This window comes from Ambystoma mexicanum, chromosome 11 (genome assembly GCF_040938575.1).
Source record: "Ambystoma mexicanum isolate Mex_15411 chromosome 11, UKY_AmexF1_1, whole genome shotgun sequence".
In the NCBI taxonomy this organism is placed as follows: domain Eukaryota; kingdom Metazoa; phylum Chordata; class Amphibia; order Caudata; family Ambystomatidae; genus Ambystoma; species Ambystoma mexicanum.
This window is the reverse complement of record NC_090934.1, coordinates 673,516,163-673,535,279: the sequence shown is the minus strand read 5'-3', so window position 1 is coordinate 673,535,279 and position 19,117 is coordinate 673,516,163. Positions and strand designations below refer to the sequence as shown.

At 50.3% G+C, this 19,117-nt stretch overlaps 1 protein-coding gene across 1 annotated transcript in view; it reads left to right on the top strand.

The window, feature by feature from the left end:
* KIF3A (kinesin family member 3A) overlaps positions 1–19,117 on the top strand; it is a 1,370,456-nt gene that overhangs the window by 1,160,530 nt on the left and 190,809 nt on the right. The window lies entirely within an intron of this gene.

Below are 19,117 nucleotides of genomic sequence, written 5' to 3'. Positions count from 1 at the left end.
GCAGGTTTGTTTGATAATATACATGGGAATCTGTAAAGGGGTTGTATTATAGAAGGAAGAGATCTGTTTTCTGGATGATTTGTGACTATACAAACACTGAAAAGGTAGCCCTCAGTGACTGTCTTCTTCCCTGTCAGAAGTCTGTATGATTAATGGCATTGCAGTGCATGCATAAGTTACCTACTAAAGCAGAAACTGTGATTATTTGTGCATTCTAAAAAGCATAACAATTGAAATAATTTTACTTAAACTATTTCAACTGGGGGCGTGGCTAGCGAGCAAGCGATGAGGACGCGAGCCTCTCAGGCTCCTGCGGCCGCCGAGACATCCTGTGTTATAATCCAGGATTAGTGGCGAAGAAGACACCTGGTAACTTATCGCAGTGTGAGGCACATTTGGGCGCTCTGTGAGCAACAAACTGCATAACGACAAATATATCCGAGCTGAAACGGAGCCGTTGGCGCGGACAACTGCTTCCAAAATGGCCTCCGGGGCTGTATCGCACTGGAGACAGGCTTCAACTGCGACAGCAGGCACGCCGCAACAAAAGTACAGCCTGGGAACCAGTGGAGCTCCACGACCAGCAAAGCGGACCAAGAATCAACCTGTGATATACACGGAACGACGGGGGACAGAACCAAGCCCTGCCAAATGGGCGAGGCTTACAGAGGTACACTACTGCTGCGGACCCATAGAGATTTCTGCAACTGGTGACCGCGCAGACCGCATACTGTCCAAAACCAGACAGTGAGCCATACCCAGAACCCAGCCCAGGAACGAGTGGGCTAAAGTGGGACCGACAGCCCTGGGACTTCCCAAAGAGGCCTTGGAAGGAATGAGCACTGAGCAGCAATGCACCCCCAGCAGCCTACGGCGCGAATACCAGGAGAGGCCCCCGGCACCTCGCCTGACATACAGCCACCTCATGTAAGCCCGAAAAGCACTGAGAGACTCCCGGCAACCTCAAAACACAGATTCCACCCACCGGGAGGAAAAAGACAGAAACCGTAGCAGCATTGGAGCACACCACCCCCCTGGTAAGTGCGGCTGGGAAATCGGCAATGACGTGGGGCCTGCAGCGGCAGCCAGGCAACTTGGCATAAGCGCAGCAGACATACATGTCACAACCATAGTCTGCAAGCTGAGCAGCTACTGATTGCCACCCGAAACTGAAAGTACCCACTTGGTGGAAACGGCGCACATGGCCTGATTGCCCCAGCTACAAGGAGCACAATTACATGCACGCCCCAAGTGGCGTGGGAAGACTCATACCCCGCTGCGTTGTGCGACCTTGCGCATCGATTGCCGGTGCACCATGTGACTGATAATTGAGAAGCTGCAAACGGCTGTAAATACCGTAACGCAAGTTATCTACCAAGGCAATACAGCGTTGAGTCCCAAGACATGCCCCTTTGGGACCAGGTATGGCCTGCTCCTGTGCTGCTGCTTTGAGGCAGTGCTGGTGCCAATAGGAATACACCCCCTTGCAGCGAAGACCGGATTGCAGCTATACCGTCCTTAGGTACTCTACACTCTCGCTATAGAGCTGGCCAATCAAACCAGCCCAAGACAACTGTGTTGATTCCTATGGGGATGGTGTTATGTGCTGAACCACAACCACATTGGCAGGAGATGCGGCGGGACCGGTACTTTTCTGCTACAAGATCAGCATAATGGAACATTAAGTGACTTGCACCACATGACTCCTATGTGGTAATAGAATACTGGGGCTGCAGGGACCCAGAGCAACCACCCCTGGAGTGGGAGAAACTGCAGCAACAGACACATAACAAAGAAGCTAACGAAAAAGCACGCCCAGGAGGGAGACTGACAGACCCGCCGATAGTGCAACTTCATTGATCCTACCCCCACGACTGATACGACCCAGTCCGGGCTGGATCCACCAAAGACGTGTTACCCCTGGTGAAGAAATCCAGGGGCAAAACTGGCAAACACCTTCCCAAACAACCATTGCCCCTGGATAAACAAGGCCCACAGCAGCAACATAGTGCCCTGATTTCACTAAAAGTGGCCAAACAACAACAAACCTGACAAGCAGTGGTGACCGCCATAGAAGTAACACTCCTGCATTGTAACCAAAAGGGACTTCTCACCAAGGATCCATTGGACACCTTGGCACAGCAGCCGGATAATTCCAAACTATTTGGAGTCCGAAAAGATAGCAACCGAAAGTGATCTAATAAACAACAGCCTGGCAATCCACATTGAGCCTAAAACCGAAACACGTCACCCTTGTCATGACCACCTACACCCCGCTCCAAGCAACGGAACACCGGCCAACGACCTATCCAGAGCCTCCCTTTACCATGGTCAAGGACAAATCCAAGAAGATATCCACTCAAAGCAAAATAGACCAGTACGGCACACCCGCAGCGACTACCCCCGCTGGCCAGGAGCAACCAGACAACATGGCAGAAACAGACAATGCCATCTCTCTGAAGGATGTTACGAATGCGAAAGCTGACATCTTGTAGGGTAGAAGCAGAACAGCGCATATTCGGGGCAGAAGATGGAATCTGAGGCATGGAACAACAGATGTCCAGAGTCATGGCACGCCTGAAAACGATGGAAGAAAGCGTGAATGAAGGGGAAGGAAGATCGCAACGTAACAATGTCCGCATACTGGCCTACCAGAGAAATCCGAAGGGCCAAAAATTGAACTGTTCCTGGAGCAGTGGCTGTTTGACATGTGTGAGCCCAAAACATTCTCTAAATTCTTCTCAATTGAACGAGTCCATCGCATGCCATCGGTACGTACGTCCAACACCTGGCGCACCCCTACGCACAGTGATTACAAAATTGTTAAATTACGGGGACCGTGGTGCACTACTCCAGATGGCCCGCGCCAAAGGAACAATAAAACATACAACGGCTCCCGAATTGCATTCTTCCCAGACTCTATACGAGAGAAGTACAACGGGCCAGACAATCCTTCGATCAACTCAAGAAACAGCTGCAGTCCATGAATGTGAAATATGGTCTTTCATTCCCAGCACAACTTAAGATATATCACAAAGGCACAACAGTTCACTTCACGGACCTCAAAGACTCCTGGAGATGGGCGGAACAACACATTAAAGGAGACTGGAGACTGGAAAAAACGAGTAAGAACAAAAAGCCCTGGTCTCGACCCGATCGCAACCCACTGAATCACCTACCACAGGAACAAGAGCCAGACCCAACATTACCTGTGGTGGATGACTAATGCTTAAACCTCCAAAATGGGATGCCATATATATTAACTGGATTTAACTCTACAGGGTAAGGATGCCCACACTGTGTACGGAAAAGCGCCCACACCAGCCACACCTGAAATTTAAGCTGTGCGGCCCAGGCGCACCTCATCCCCTTCCCCAGACGTACTTTATCTGCACTGCCGGTCTCATTCGTGTTTCCCGGGACCGGCAACGCAGCTAGTTTGTATGACCTTTGTTTGTTCATTTGGTAGCCGACTGTTCTCATCTGTCAGTAAGTTTCGGGTGACAGATGCTTCAGGTTGAGATGGGGTATAGGGAGGGGGAGGGGAAAGTTAGAAGTTTTATTGTTTTTGTCTTCAAATCCACCAGTTAAAGTATGAACACATGTTATGCCTTGGAACATTCCATTCTGACGTGCACGCATACACCATCTCCCCAACACTACCTCACGCACGGATGCACATGGACCAATTAGACAGCAATGACTGAAGACAGTGTTAAAAACTCGAAAATCCTAGCATGGAATGTCAATGGCCTGGGCATGGCATAAAACAAAGCCTAGTCACACAATTTCTTAATAGGCACCCCCCTGATATTGTTTTCCTCACAGAAACACATCTAGCAGACATGACTTTCAACCTATTCTGACGCACAAATTACCGTACAGCATTACACGCTGGCTTCTCCATGGCCTCCAGGAGGGTTCTGTTATTATAACACAAGAGACTCCCCCCTCAAACTAACTAAACTGGTACAGGATACCGGAGGAAGATTTGTATTTGTACAGGTCTCACTATGGAACGAAACCCTTGCCATTCTAGCAGTGTACACACCACCGTCGCTGATCACTGCATTGATCCATGATATCACTCCCGTAATCACAGCACACACAGCTGACATATATGAGGGGGGGACTTCAATGATGTTATGGATGTAGCGATGGACCGCACACACCTGCGTGGTAGAAACCCTAAAGCAAGCACCAAACTTGCCTCCTTCACATCAGCGCTCGGGCTGAAGAATATATGACGAGAACTACACCCGACTGATTGGGGATACTCTTATCATTCTGGTGTCAACAACTCTCTCTCAAGGCTGGACTACTTCTTCCTCCCAGCAATAGACGCACACAGAGCACTTAGTGGTACCTTGCTCTCACGCGGCATATCCGACAATTCACCCCTGATGTTGCTACTGACAATGAATAGACCACTCCCCCCTCCCTCATGGCCCCTAAATAACTACTATCTCGGCTTCCCTGAACTCATTGAACATATCCAAAAGATGACAACCACATACTTGGAACTGAACACCGGAACGGTGGACAACCCTGCAACTTTATGGGAAGCATATAAACCAGTTCTCCAAGGCGAGATCCTCTCCTGGACCTCATCTCACAGAAAAGCCAGCTGACAAACTGTGGTAGAGGCAGAGCAGGAAGTGCTGCAAAAGGAAGAGGAAGACCTAGCTAGTAGGTCGCGTGACACACATCGAGTCCTTCTGGTGTCTAAAGAACATCTCTGTAATGTGGCTCTATACAACGGCAAATAGGCACATTCAGAGATGTGCACGACATTTTACGAAACTGGGGACAAGGCTCGCAAGATCCTAGCCTGGCTGGAACGTAGGGATGACGGCCACCGGCACGTCAGAGAAATTAGAACAACACAACCGGAATTATTACAATCTGATCGTGATATTGCGGAAGGTTTTGCCGACTATTATGCTGACTTATACAAATCCGCAAGTGAACCCATCAGCACTACCGTGCTTGAAGATATCACGCTCCCCTGTCTAAACCCAACACAAAAAGCTCTCCTAGACAATGATATTGCAGAGGTAAGAAATTGTGTTGGCAATATCGCATTTGCAATCATGGAAACCACCAGGACCCAACGGGTTCCCAATTGACATATGAAAGAAGTTGGGAGGGACCAAAATGGCCCCACAACTGCTTAATATGTTCTGGCATTATAAGTAACAAGGGACCCTATCCCCTGATCTACGCAAAGCCAGTATAATTGTCATCCCAAAACCAGATAAACCCCTGCAGCTATGCAGCTCATACAGACTGATCTCTCTAATCAACAGCGAAATACAAAACCTTGGCAAAAGTCCTGGCAAACAGGCTGCACAGGGTAATATCTTCACTGGTCCACCCCGACCAGTGTCGATTTATGCCACAAAGATCCACACGTATGAATATTCGTAGACTCTAGCTTATACTGGGAAGAGCCTCTACCCTGCAAGAATCTCTGGCATTTCTAGCCATTGATTTTGAGAAAGGTTTTGACTCTGTCTTCTAGGAAACCCTCTGGGTGATCCATGTTGCAAATGGGATTTGGGGAATCCTTTACGGGATGGGTCTGACTCCTATACGAGTCTCCGGTGGCGGAGGTCAGAATAAATGGGTGGCCCTCACAAGTCTTTCTGCTGGGGAAGGGAAGAGGACAAGGGTGCCCCCTGTCCTCATTAACCTTCGCACTAATTAATGAACCCTCAGCCATTCTACTAGATCAAACGAACTCATGGAAAGGCTTCCGCTTGCCTGAAGGTGTAGAGGATAGTCTCCTTATACGCAGATTACCTCTTGGTGTATTTAGGAGATCTGGTTCGCTCCTGTCCAGAAGTCACAAAGATACTTGAACAGTATGAGCCCTGCAAGGCTAATAATCTCCCTACTGGCTCTCCCTTGAACTCCCCCACAATAAAGGGGGATTCCTCTTCTAATAAGTATTGCAGCCCCCTCCTTTTGACCCCATCACTACTAAAATTCGTCCCTCCAATTTAAAACCAATTAAAAAAAAAACTCACCATCCCTGCTCATCCTCTGATGGAACACAACCCTCCTAAAATATTCCCAAAGTTTGAGTTCTCTCCCATTACCTTAGATGAGACTACTAAAATCATAAAAGGCCTTAAACCTTTGCGCTGCCAAGGTGGCATCTGTCCTGCAACGTTACTCAAAGACTGCGCGGATAACTTGGCGCCATTCTTCACTTCACTTACAAACAACTCATTTGCATCCAATAAAGTACCAGATAACCTAAAGGAAGCATGGGTATTGCCCTTACTGAAAAAACCTTCCTTAGACCCTAACGTACTGACCAATTACAGACCTATCATGACGGTGCCGTTCCTGCTAAAAATACTTGACAGGGTCGCATATATTCAAATTCAGAACTACCTAGAAACACATAACCTGCTGGGCCTTCGCCAATCAGGCTTCCATCCAGGTCATGGCACAGAAACGGCATTGGTAGACCTAAAAACACAAATGGATCAGATAAAAGACATAGGCGACCTAGCTATCCTCGTCCTCTTGGACCTTTCTGCGGCATTTGATCTAGTAAATCACAACATCCTCTGCCGTCACCTAGCTAGCGATGCCCACTTTTCCAATGACGCCATAGCTTGGATTAAATCGTTCCTCTCTAACCAATCGATGACAGTTTTGTCATCCACAGCGGCTGCTAGCCCTTCCCCAGTTACATGCAGAGTGCCCCAGGGATCATGCGTATCCCCTACAATGTATAATGTATTCACAAAACCTCTCTCTGACAAACTAGACAACTTGGGTGTCACATATACAAACTATGCTGACAACACCCAAATACTAATTCCCAATACAGGAGACTACAATACCGACACCCAAGTCTTAAGCGCTATCTACCACACCATCCAAGCCTGGATGGCTCAAAACAAACTGTCTTAAAACGGAGATCCTGATCTTAGGCAGCCCAGCGAAACTCAAAAGCCTTCCACCCTCCTACCAATCCTTCGACATAGACGGAAATTGCATCATGACAGCCAAAGAATTCAAGACACTAGGAGTCTACCTTGACTCTTCACTTACCCGCTCTCGGCAAGTCAATGCCATTACCTCGGCATCAGCATAAACTGCTAAACCCATCACTCCATGCGGACCCTATCTTATTGTGGAAAACCGCATTACTCTGGCTAGAGCACTAATCCTTTCCAGGATAGACTATTGTGAAGCCATCTTCGCAGGATCCTCTTCCAAAAACATTGAGAAACTCCAGATTGTTCAAAACAACGCTATCAGAGTGGCACTCAATATCCTGAAGTCTGAACACATAACCACCTTCAGAAGAAACATTCACTGACTACCAGTTAAAGACTGCATTAAATTCAAAGTACTCATGCTTATTCACAGATTTCTATCTAACACGGCTCCCCGTTACCTGTCCAGTATGATCGCCAAAGCCCAACCAGCCAGACCTACCCGCTCAGCCTACATAGGGCAATTAACCACACCAAGATTTAAAAGACAATAAGCAGACAGCTCCATCGTCCCCATCATTGCAGCTAACTACTGGAATGCCATGCCTACTGAACTAAGGTTGGATTCCTCATTCCTGTCCTTAAGCAAAAAATTAAAAATTTGGCTCTTCACACAGGACATCAAGCAGCATCCCCCTTACCCATAGGAGTCCATGTCTTGCCCCACGGACTGGTCATTTGCTATCCTGTACCTAGCGCTGTCAACTTATTCTTAGGTGTTACTCTTTTTTTGTATGAAGACATTAACTGACCTTGCAACTGTATTGTATCACTGTACTGGACACCTACCTCTAACTGACTTGTACAACTAAGTATTACTTGTAACCATAAGTCTAAGTGCCCAGATGCCTGAGGGTTAGGTGCGCTATACAAATGTAATAAATAAAATACCCGCGTGGGAACCCTTTGCTTTTAAGTCTCTTCTCATCTTGGGGTAACAAATGAGTCTCTTGAACTCCGATCCCATCCCAGTGTCCCCAATCTTCACATGATTGTCTTGCATTTCATGGGTGAATTAAGGCCCCTAATGTTCCACGTACCCACCCACAGTGTCAGTGTCATCCAAACTAAGTTGGCCATACTTAGCCCGCTACTAAGGCCCTCCTATTGAGCGTTAAACCGAGCCCATCGACCCACCTCTCCTTTACCGTTTCGGCTCGAGTTTTGTTGTGTATCCTACTAAACCCTTTAACCCAAACAACAAACCCTCTCTTGATGTGACCGACCCGTACTAGGCTTCCATTTGCCCCACTTCCTCCTCCCTCTTACTATGGTCATTTAAGCTGTTAAGTTTAGGTTGCAGCTTCCTGTTTATGCATCCTGGCCTTGCCTTTGGTCCCGCGCGGTCGGGGTCGCTTTCTTCCCTTGTGCTGCGTTGGATCCATGTGGTCTTCCTGCCGTTCTCCTTCCTGCACTTCGTCTCTTTCCATCAGGCTCGCTGCATCCTCTTCCTTGGTCACTGTGTACTTCTCCCCTTTCACCTCAAAGAGCAACTTGCATGGGCATCCCCACCTTTAGGAGATATCTCTGTCACGCAACCATGACTTCACCACGCTAAATTTCTGCGTCTGAAGAGCATAGTTTGGGAGAAGTCTTAGATGAACTGCAGGTCTGCTCCCTGAGAGTCCACCACCTTCTGCTGCCGGGCCTCCCCCATTGCATGTTCCTTCTGACCGAAAAAGTGGACTAGCACTAGGTCCTGGCCCTCCCGTAACTCCAATATGGTGCACAGCAGGACTTCCACATATGCAGGTTGTTCTTGATCTTGTACCTGCTTAGGGATGCCTCATATCCTGATATTGTGAAGCCTTGAGCGATTTTCTGCAAGAGCCTGACTGCCTCCACTTCATTCCGTTGCTCTAGGGCCTCCATTTTCCGAGAGCACAGCTTGCTCACAAGGCTGTTATGCTGCCAAGATGTCCAGTACCATTATTCATGAGACTGCCCCAGTAGGGCTAGTTTGTGAGTCCTCTACTGTTCCTGCCAGCATGTCAATCCACCCCAGCATCTCTTGGGTGAGTTCCCCCCTCAGCTTCACCAGCATAGCCTTAATGTCCTCCTTCGTGGCTGGTGTTCCAGGGCGGTCCTCATTCCCCGATAACGGTGAGGCTGGTGTGTGGACCTTCGCACTGACTTCTTGGGATTTCTTGGCTGTTCCCTCCTGGGCTGATAACATTTGTTTTATGTTGCCCGAAGCTGGTGCTCTGGGCTTCCCTCCACCCGATGCCATGTTCTCCAACTAATAATTGGACAGGCCTCTCCACTCAGCCTTCAGCATAGGTACAACCTTCGTCAGGGGTTTCCCCCCTCTTTTTCCCCACTTTCCTGGGCTCTCCGCCCCTCCGGATGGTCAAAGCAGCTCCTCTACTAAACCTCCTTCTGTGCCCTCAATACAGATTTCTGCCAGGCCGGAAAGCTCTCCCACTAATGATGTCTTTTTTGCTGGCTTCTTCCTGATCTGGACTGCCTGTATATCCCTGGAAGACTGCCTCCCGGCCCAGGTCACAGAAAGACCTGCCTCAAAGTCTGGCCTGTGGAATAGTGGGTAATTCAATAACCTTGGACACAGGTAACACGCTGAGACTGTCCCTCCTTCTTCAGGTTCTTCAGCCTTCTGTCTCCTGCACCCTCCTCCCTTGGGATCAGTTGAATCTGGTTTAACCCAGTAGCCTTTAAATAGGTGAGCGCTGCCTGTTCAGCTTCCTAAAGGGGGGCAGTCCTGGAAACCACTTTTGTGGCGGTCAGAAGCTCTTGATCCCAGGGACCCAGGTGCCTGCACACCAACATACTTTTCTGCCCTTACACTGGGGCCCCAGGGCCACTACTCTCCACGCCTCTGTCGATATTACAGCACTCAGCTTGCTCGGGCTGTCTTCGTCGTGGTTCTGTTCCACCCCTCTCTCCCTGGCCCATCTGCACCACCGTTGTTTGCAGCTTATCATGGGGAGGCAAAGGAACACTGACACCCTCCCGGGTGCTATTCAATGCCTGCACAGGGCTCCCAGCCCCAGTGGGGAGGAACCTGAAGCCTCCCGGCCCCACAGGGCTCCGCAGTCTCTCAGGACCGGCCCCCTTTACCGTAGTCGGCACCCTCCCGGGTGCTGTGCAGTGCTTGCATTGGAGCCCGTACCACCGACTGAGAGGGTGTGCGCTCTCCCAGTTCCTTCAGCACCGCCAGACTGACTTGTTAGGCTCCGCCACTGAGGCTCATTCTGCACACATCTTTAGCACTGTGCATTACCTTCTCCCATCTACGGAGCTCATTCAGGCCACTCCACTTGTCACTGGCGCTCCACTGCAATTCCCGGGGGTGCGGAGGGAAACAAAGCAGTCAACCCCTGCCGTCTCACACCGACTCATCTGTCACTGCAGTCACTGCTAGAGCCGCCATCTTGGCCATACATCTCTCGAGGCCGGTTAGGGATGAGTTCTCAGCACATATTTGGGGGATCTGTCAGGTCTGGGTGGATCTCAGGGCCCTGGGTAAGTCACCAGCACTTCCCCACCATTATGTCCCGGTGGGGCGAGGTATCTCTGCGTGGAAAAGGGGTTAAATGCCCCAGGCAGCAGGAGCTCACAGCGGCTGCATCTGCTCCACTCGCCACTTGGCCTGGCCACGCTCCTCGTTTCAGTGCTTTCTTCGCTTCTTGCACCAGGAACAAAGAATCTGTTCGACTGTCGCTATCTGGTCTTGGGGCTTGTTGGCAGGGCTCAGGCCCATCACGGCTGCAGCAAAGTCGCACCACTAGGTACTACAGAGTCTCTCCCATTATCGTCTCTGCAATATTGCACTTCTCGATGCCGGCGTCCCTCCAGGATGTTGTATCATCTGAGGATAACCTCTGCATAGGATTTCCCCTCTCCATTAATGATTGGTCATTCCTTTATTCTCGCCACCGTACGTCCAGGAGGCGGGTTGCTTCGTATGAGCTGTTTCGGGCAGTTCAGCATTACCTTGTGTCAAAGGTACGGAAACAATATCTGTATGTTTTGAGTTTCTATTGACGGATATAACATCAGTGTCTTCTACTCCAATATAGGCAGACAAGGTATTTCTTATAGGGAGTTCCTGATAGGAATGGGAGTCCTTGTCCCCTTGAGGGGAGTCACTCCCAGTGAGGTCCTGCTTTCTCAAACCCCTAGTGAGTGTTTTGCTTAGCCAGCTCACGTCCCTGGCCTCCAAGGGGGTGGTTCCCCTCTGGGGCAAATGGATGAATTCCCTAAATTCATCGCATATACTGATGCATTATTTAAGAACTGTATAATATCTGAGGGGAACATCTATTCCTGAGGTTGCCACATTAGGACTGAAGCTGCAACCCACATCCGGATCACAAGCCTAATGAGTGTTCTCTTTACAAGCCTTTCTCCCATGAAAGACAGAGATGGCCACAGATGCCTCATGCTACACTTCAGTGTGAAGGATATATACACACAGCTGGTCAGGAGTATTTTTAAACAGCCCGGGGGGATCATGGTGGTGACAGATTGAATCTTTTTTAAAAACTCTCAGGGGAAAGGTGGGTCAGTTTCCTCTGCTGGCTCTTTATCCTTAAGCTCTGCTAATGCTCTAGCATTTACTGCACGTTATGACAACCAGATGCTGATGATTTTATGCAGCATCATCCACAAGACAAGATGCCATAGGTAATTAGAATTATCACAGTGGAAGAAGTGTGTATAAACACAGCAGCTGTGAGCACTGCTCACTCTGATTTGAGATTGATGGATCATGGAATTGTCTTACGGAAATTAAATATGGGTAAGGGCGCAACACTTGAACAATGTGCACTGTACAAATGTATTGTGAGGATTTATCCCAGTGTTCAATTAGAATGAGGGCTGGGGAATACATTGAGTGCTGCACCAGAATTCCTTTCAAGGAGGAGGCAGTCCAACCCAAGGATGAGTCAGTGGGCCTCATTATAAGTTTGCCTGTAGTTACCGGACCAGCAAACTACGAGGTCTGCCTGCGGGTACCTGTCAGCCCGGCAGGTCCGACCTGTCATGCGGAACGCCACCCGCAAGCAGACCTACCCGGGAGCGCCGGCACCATTATTGGCGATGCCGGCGCTACCTGCTTCCCCATTCCCCGGTAATTGCCCATTGCCGGGTGCCAGAAAAAATTACTGGCACGGCTCCCCCCATAGTCGTAATGAGACCCAATGTCTACTTGTATCTTTCCTCATTTATAAGTAACATACTAAAGATGAAATCCACATCAAAGTAGTTAAATCAAATAAAAAATGTAATTAAATTCAAACTAATATAGGAAAATCATAAATATTAAAGACTGGCCCTTCTTAAACCGCTGCCTGTGTGCTTGTGAGATTCTACTTGAGATGGAGCATGCGAGCTTTGTGTTCCCATATGTTATGCTTTGTTGCATACTTTTTTTTTTTTAACTTCTTTTTATTGGTTTTACAACATAAAAGGAATGGGAGAGAACAGACAAAACAGAAACAAAAGTCACCCTCCCATTTTCCTTTCCCCCTTCCTCCCCCCCTCCCTCTCCCCAAAGGCTGCCGCAGTATGTTCGTGGTCCGTTGCCGCCTCGGGGCCGGCGCCGGCCGTTGTCAAGTTCGTAGCGGAGGGGCCGGTCTCCCGGTGGCCTCCCTCCTTTCCCTGGGAGTTTCCCTTGGTCCTGTCCTTGCATGTGTTTGCTGGTCTTTCCCAGTTGGATTTGCACTGTTCAGAGTCCGCGCTGGTCACGACCTCGTCTCTTTCTTCCCGTTAGTTCTCTTCCTCTGAATTATGTAGTGCCTCCCGACGTGGGCGGTTCAATTTCATCGTTTCCTGAGTCGCCTGGATCGCTATTGTCAGTCGTATCATCCTCGCCTCCGCTGCCAAACAGGTCTTGCACCAGGGAGTTCCATGCTTGTAGTCTGGCTCCGCTGTCGCTCTCTCCCCTTTGTGTAGCTCTCGCCCAGACTGCCGTCTCTGCTATTGCCCATTTTTGTAGGTCGGCCCACCATCCTTCCTTCGAGGGGCCTTCGCTCTTGTTCCATGCCATCGCTATGCGGCGTTTCGCTAGTATTGTCATTAAATCCTTCATTTTTGCCACGTGTGTCATCTGCCGGTGCCCCCTTGGGAACAGGCCCAATAGGTATGTTCCTGGCGTTCTTGCTGGCATCCGTATGTCTGCTGTCAACGCCTTTTCTCTCACCGTGTTCCAGAAGTCTGCTATTTGCGGGCACGACCAGAACATGTGCACCATGTCGGCCTGTTCGTCTCCGCACCGCGGGCAGCTCCGGGTTTGTCCTTCTCCCATCTTTGACATTCTCTTGGGAGTTAGATATGCTCTATGTACTATGTATATCTGCAGTTGTCTGAAAACCTGGCGTTTCTGGACACCTTTTTTGTGTACATGAGGACTTTGTTCCATTCCTCGTCTTCGAAGGGTTGTTGCAGTTCCTCTTCCCACTTCATCCGTGCTGTTAGTGTCTTTTTGTTGGTGTGTCCCAGTATTTGCTCATAGAGTCTGGACACCGTATGACCTCCTTCGGATATATCGTACCATGCCTCTAGTACCCCTTCGGTGTCCTCAGGCTCTGGCATAGTGCTCCACCTCTTCTTTATTGTCCGAACTAGGCTATTGTGCAGGATGAATTGGCCCCTGTGTACATCTTGTTCGTCCATCAGGGTCTGGAATTCAGCCCACTGTCCGTCACGCCACAGGTCCCCAATTTGGGCCACACCTTTGTCTTCCCATTGTGCCCTGTACGTGGTCAGGCTGGCCACTCGGGTGTCCACCAGCCCCGCCAGTGGGATATGTCTTGAGCAGGGGTCTCGTATGCCCTGTGTCTTCCAGGCTCTTTTCCATAGTGTTCGGCCTAGTTGGGCTATTTTGGGTAGGTCTTTGGCTTGGGCGGCATTGACCCATAATAATTCTCTCAGGTAATACCTCCGGAGTGTTGGCCCAATAATTATTGCATCTATTGAGGTCTCCTCGCCCAGCCATCGCACCACAAATTGGAGTTGTGCTGCCAAATAGTAATATTCAAAATCTGGGAGTTTGATGCCCCCCCACTCATAGCTTCTCTGTAGTGTGCTTAGTGCCACCCTGTTTCGCCCCCCTCCCCATAGGAAGGTTCTCGCCATAGTGTGTAGGCGCTTGAAGAAGGGCCTTGGTATGTTGTATGGGATGTTCGTGAAGTAATATAAGAGTCGGGGTAGGACTGTCATTTTTAGTAGTGCCGCCCGGCCTATCATGCCCAACGGTAGCGTCTGCCAGAATTTCATAGCCTTTTCAATTTTGTCTAAAGCTACTTGTGTGTTACCTGCGTGTGTTTCCATGGTGTCGTGATAGATGTCCACTCCCAGGTATTTGAAGGTGTTCGGGGCCCATGTGATGCCCAGAGGCGGTAATTGATCTGACGGCACTGCGCGTAGGCCTGCCAGGGGAAACAGCAAGGATTTTTCTCTGTTGACCACTATTCCAGATAACCTACCAAACGCGCGCAGCGCCTCTAGTAAGTCCTGCAGGTGGGTGCGTGGGTTCTGTATGTAAAGGAGTATATCGTCTGCGTATATGGATATCTGGTGTGTTTCCCCGTCTATCTCTATGCCCGTGTCTTTGTAATCTGTTCTTAGGAATACTGCGAACGGCTCCAGGGCCAGGATATATAACATTGGGGACAGGGGGCATCCCTGTTTTGTGCCTCGCTCTATGCCCCATTCCCTAGAAACTTGTCTACCCGTCTTGACTCTCGCTCTCGGGTCTTTGTATAGTAGTTCTATCCATCTTGTAAACCCTTGTCCAATCCCATAGTGGGTGAGCGTTCCCAGGAGCCAGTCCCATCCCACCGAATCGAACGCTTTGATTGCATCCAGTGAGGCTACAGCACACTCCCCTCCCTCCTGGTTTGTCCTTTCTATAACATAGTGGAGTCTGCGCAGGTTCCAGGACGTGTTCCGTTCTGGCACGTACCCTGTCTGGTCCGTGTGGATCAGGGTGGGTAGCACTCTTTTCAGGCGGTTGGCTAGTGCCGCCGTCAGGATCTTGGAGTCCTGGTTTATTAGGGAAATCGGTCTGTAGGAACCGCATTCAAGGGGGGGCTTGTCTGGTTTAAGGATCGGGATTATTATAGATTCTGACATACTACTCGGGAGTCTTCCTTTCTCGTATGCTTCTTCTAGTGTTTCTAGCAGTCTCGGGACTATGTCATTTTTATATTGTTTGTAAAATTCCCCCGGGAGCCCATCTGGCCCCGGAGATTTCCCTGTCGGGAGCTGGGCGATTACCTCCGTTAGTTCCTCTACAGTGAGAGGGGCGTCTAATATTTGGGCCTGCTCCTCCGTCAATTGTGGGAGTCTAATTTCCGCGAGGGCTTCCTTCAGGTCCCCCTCCTCTGCCTCCTGGACCCTGGAGTATAAGTCCTCGTAAAACTGCGAGAACACCTCGTTTATTCCCTCTTGGGATCTTATCACCTCTCCCTTTCTGTTCTGAATTTCATTAATTGGCTCCCGCTTAGTCTCCTGCCTGGTTAGCCAGGCCAGGAGTCTGCTAGGCTTGTCCCCCTCAGCATGTAGTTTCTGTATATATTTCCCATAGTCTAGCCGTCCCAATCTTTCCCAGGTCTCCACGCACTGTTGTCGCAGGGTGGTGAGGTTCTCTTGTTCCGCCTCCTTCTCCCCCGCTTGTCTCTCAGCCTTCTCGATTCTCCTTTCTAACTCATCTAGTTGTGCTAGGGTTTCTCGTCTGAGACCTCCCATTTTCCCCATCGCCTCCCCTCTGACTACCACCTTGAAGGCCTCCCAGACCGTTCCTGTGCTTTCCACACTACCCTCATTATGTTCAAAATAATCTTCTATTACGCTTTGGATGTGTTCCTGGAAGCCCGCGTCCAATAATGCCTCTGCCCTCAATCTCCATGTTGGTATAGGGGCTCTCCTGTGTGTGTGCGCCCATGTGATCGTCTGGGGGGCGTGGTCAGATAGGGTTCGCGCGTGTATGTGTGCCTCAGTGAATTCCCCCAGTGTCTCCTTGCCCGTAAACAAGTAGTCTATCCGTGTGAATGTCTTGTGTGGGGCACTATAATGCGTGTATCCCCTCTCTTCCCCATGTACCTTCCTCCAGACGTCCCCGAGCCCGAGCCGGTCCAGTATCTGTTGTAGTGCTCTCGCTGGCGGCGCCGCTCTCTTGTGCTTATTGTCCGACCTGTCCAGCCGGGGGTCCAGTGTGCAATTATGGTCGCCTGCCCAAATCATCGTTGCATTCCTGTACGGGGCCAGCCGGGGCGGGAGCGTCCTGAAGAAGGCTGTAGCGTCGTGGTTAGGGGCATAGGTGTTCACGAGGCATATCTCCCGATTTTCTAGCATCCCATGGACTACCAGGATTCTCCCTTCCGCGTCTTTCTCTTGGTTGATGAGCTGGAATGGGACGCCCGGGGCGACCCAGGTTATGACTCCTCTAGCGTAGTTGGAGTATGTTGCACTATACATCTGGCCTCCCCATTTTTTCTTTATTTTGGCCTGTTTTTCCGCCGTCAGGTGCGTCTCTTGCAACAGTGCAATGTGGGTCCTTGTTTTGTTCAACCAGGTATAAATCCTTAGCCTCTTGACATATGCGTTCATCCCCCTGACATTCCACGTGACAATTCTTAAGACATCTTGGTCCTTGTGGGGACTAGCGCTTGCGGCCTGTTCTTTCCCATGGGCTCGCTCAGTGTCTTATTCTCTCGGTGTATTCCTGCCGGGGATCTGTGTCCCTTCTTCTGGCTGTTGAGTTTTGAATCGTCCGTTCGTTTTCTCTCTCGGGTCGTTTCTCTCTCTGTTGGCCGCTCTTTGTTGTGGGCGGTCTTGCCTCGTGCTTTCCGCCAGCTTTTTGTTTGTGGGTACTGTCCCCTGAATTTGTTTTCCTTGCCGATTCTTTGTGTGTGACAACTGTTAGTTCCTCTTCCGCTCTCCTCCTTTCTTTGCGGGCTTTGCCTTAACTTCCCAACTGTTATAACTGTTAACCCAAATAACGTCAACAAACGCCCAGCCTCCCCTCCTCTGCTCGGGCTCCACCGCTTTCCAGGTGCCGCTTTTTCCTCCTCGGCCTTGCCTGTCGCGGCGTAGTGTCTTGAAACTGACACTATAAACATTGTTTTTACTGGGGCTTCTCTGTGGGTCTTGGCGGTTCCCCTTCCCCGAGTCTTGTGCTCCCTTTGTAAGTCTCTTTACTGTGGGCTTTTCAACTTGGAGGCTGTCGGTTGCTCCTTTTCGTTACTTCCCGGTAGGGCATCTCTACCGTCTTGTTCTTGCTCCTGTAGCGTTGGGTGCACTTGTCGTGCCCGGTTCTAGTCTCTATTTTGCCGGGGGTGGTTTCTGTTTCGCTCGTTCCTCTCTGCCGACTGTGGAATCCCACGCTGGTCCATCCACTCCTGGGCGTCGGTCGTTGTCTCGAAGATCTGTGTTTTCCCGTCATGCAGTATTTTTAGTTTGGCTGGATACAGCAGCATGAATTTCACCCCTGCCGCTCGAAGGCGCTCTTTGGTCTGCCAGAACTGGGCTCTCTGCTTTTGCACAAGTACCGTATAGTCTGGATATATCGTTATCCTGGCCCCGTTCCTTGTGATGTTCCCTCCTTCTCTCGAGAAAGTCAGGATTTTTTCCCTGTCCTTAAAGTTCATAATTTTTGCGATCATTGGTCTTGGTGGTGCTCCTGGGCGCGGTCTTCTAGTCAGCGCCCGGTGTGCCCTTTCTACCACGAAGCCTTGGGATAGGGTCTCTGCTCCCACTTCTTGGATCAGGAGGTTCTCTATGTAGTTCGTGGGGTCCCTTCCTTCTTCCCCCTCTGGCAGCCCCACTATTCGTACGTTGTTGCGCCGGGCCCTGCCTTCTGCGTCTTCAGCTCTGCGTTCTAGTATATTAATTCTTTCCAGTGCTTCCGACATTTGTGTTCGCGAGGCGGACACTTCCACTGAGTTGCTCTGTGCTTGTTGTTCCACTATTGTCATCCTTTCCGCCAGGTTTCTCGTATCTTGTCTAAGGAGTCCCACATCTACCATCACTGCGTCCAACTTGCCTTCTATCGACGTCTTTAACGCCCCTATGGCTTCCAGTATGCTGCTTTCCACTTGCCTGATCTCTCCTTGCGTGGCGTATGACTCTGGCGTGTCTTTCTCCCCAGCCTCTGGCTGCTGGTCGTCGTTCTTCCGGGTGAATGTCTCCATGACTGTTTGTCTCCCTCTGCCGCTTTTAGGCTTGTCTGGCATGTTAGTACCCACTGCTCTTGGCCTGTAGTTGGGCCCTGTTCAGTCAGGTTTCGTTTGTGCTTCAGTGGGTCCTTGCTCAATTCTCACACTCGCTTCCACTCTTTCCTGCGTGTGTTGCCTTTTTAATAAGCGATTTCTCTCTGTTTCTTTACCCTCGTTGTCCGTTTGCCGTGTCTCTCTCCGGTGTTCTCTTCCCTCTCGCTTTTGGGTGGTTGGAGTCTGTGCCTTGCGTGAGGCGGCTCATCCCCCAGTTTCTGCCTGTGTGGGGGGGGTCTGTTTGTGCTGGATGGATTTGTGGTTCGTAGTGACGGTTACGTTCTCTCCCCCGCTTGCTGGTTATCTGTGAGGCAGCTGGTTGGGGTGGTGTCCGGGTCTATGTGTAATTCTTTTGCTCTCCTCGTTACGACGGCGGCTACCTTCTTCTCTTATGTCGTCTCTGTTAGGTCTCGGCTCTCCTGACCTGCCCCGCGGTCTGTCTCTTGTTCCCTGGGCCTGGTTCCTGTGTCTCGGCGTTACCTCCCTTCTCGGGATCTCCCGCTGCTTTGCCGGCTCTTCGCTGCTGCTAGTCACCTCTGCGTCGGCAGGGAAGGGTTCTTCTTCGGTCCGATCTGTGGGCCGCTTCCTGTCCGTGGGTCTCGACGCCTTCTTCCTTCCCAGTTTGGTGTCGCGCTGTTTCTGTAGTGCTGTCTCGGGCTTCTCTTCCTGTTGCTGCCGTCGGTGCCTTGTCTCGCTGCCGGTCGGGTGATGCTCCGATCCTGCTTGGGCTGGGCGTTGATCTGCTGTCTCCCTCGGTTCCGCTCCGGACTGGCAGGTAAGGTGCTTTGTTGCATACTTATGAGAATTCGCCTGGCAAACACTTATTTGTTGAATTGTAACCTGGTTGAAAGATAGAAC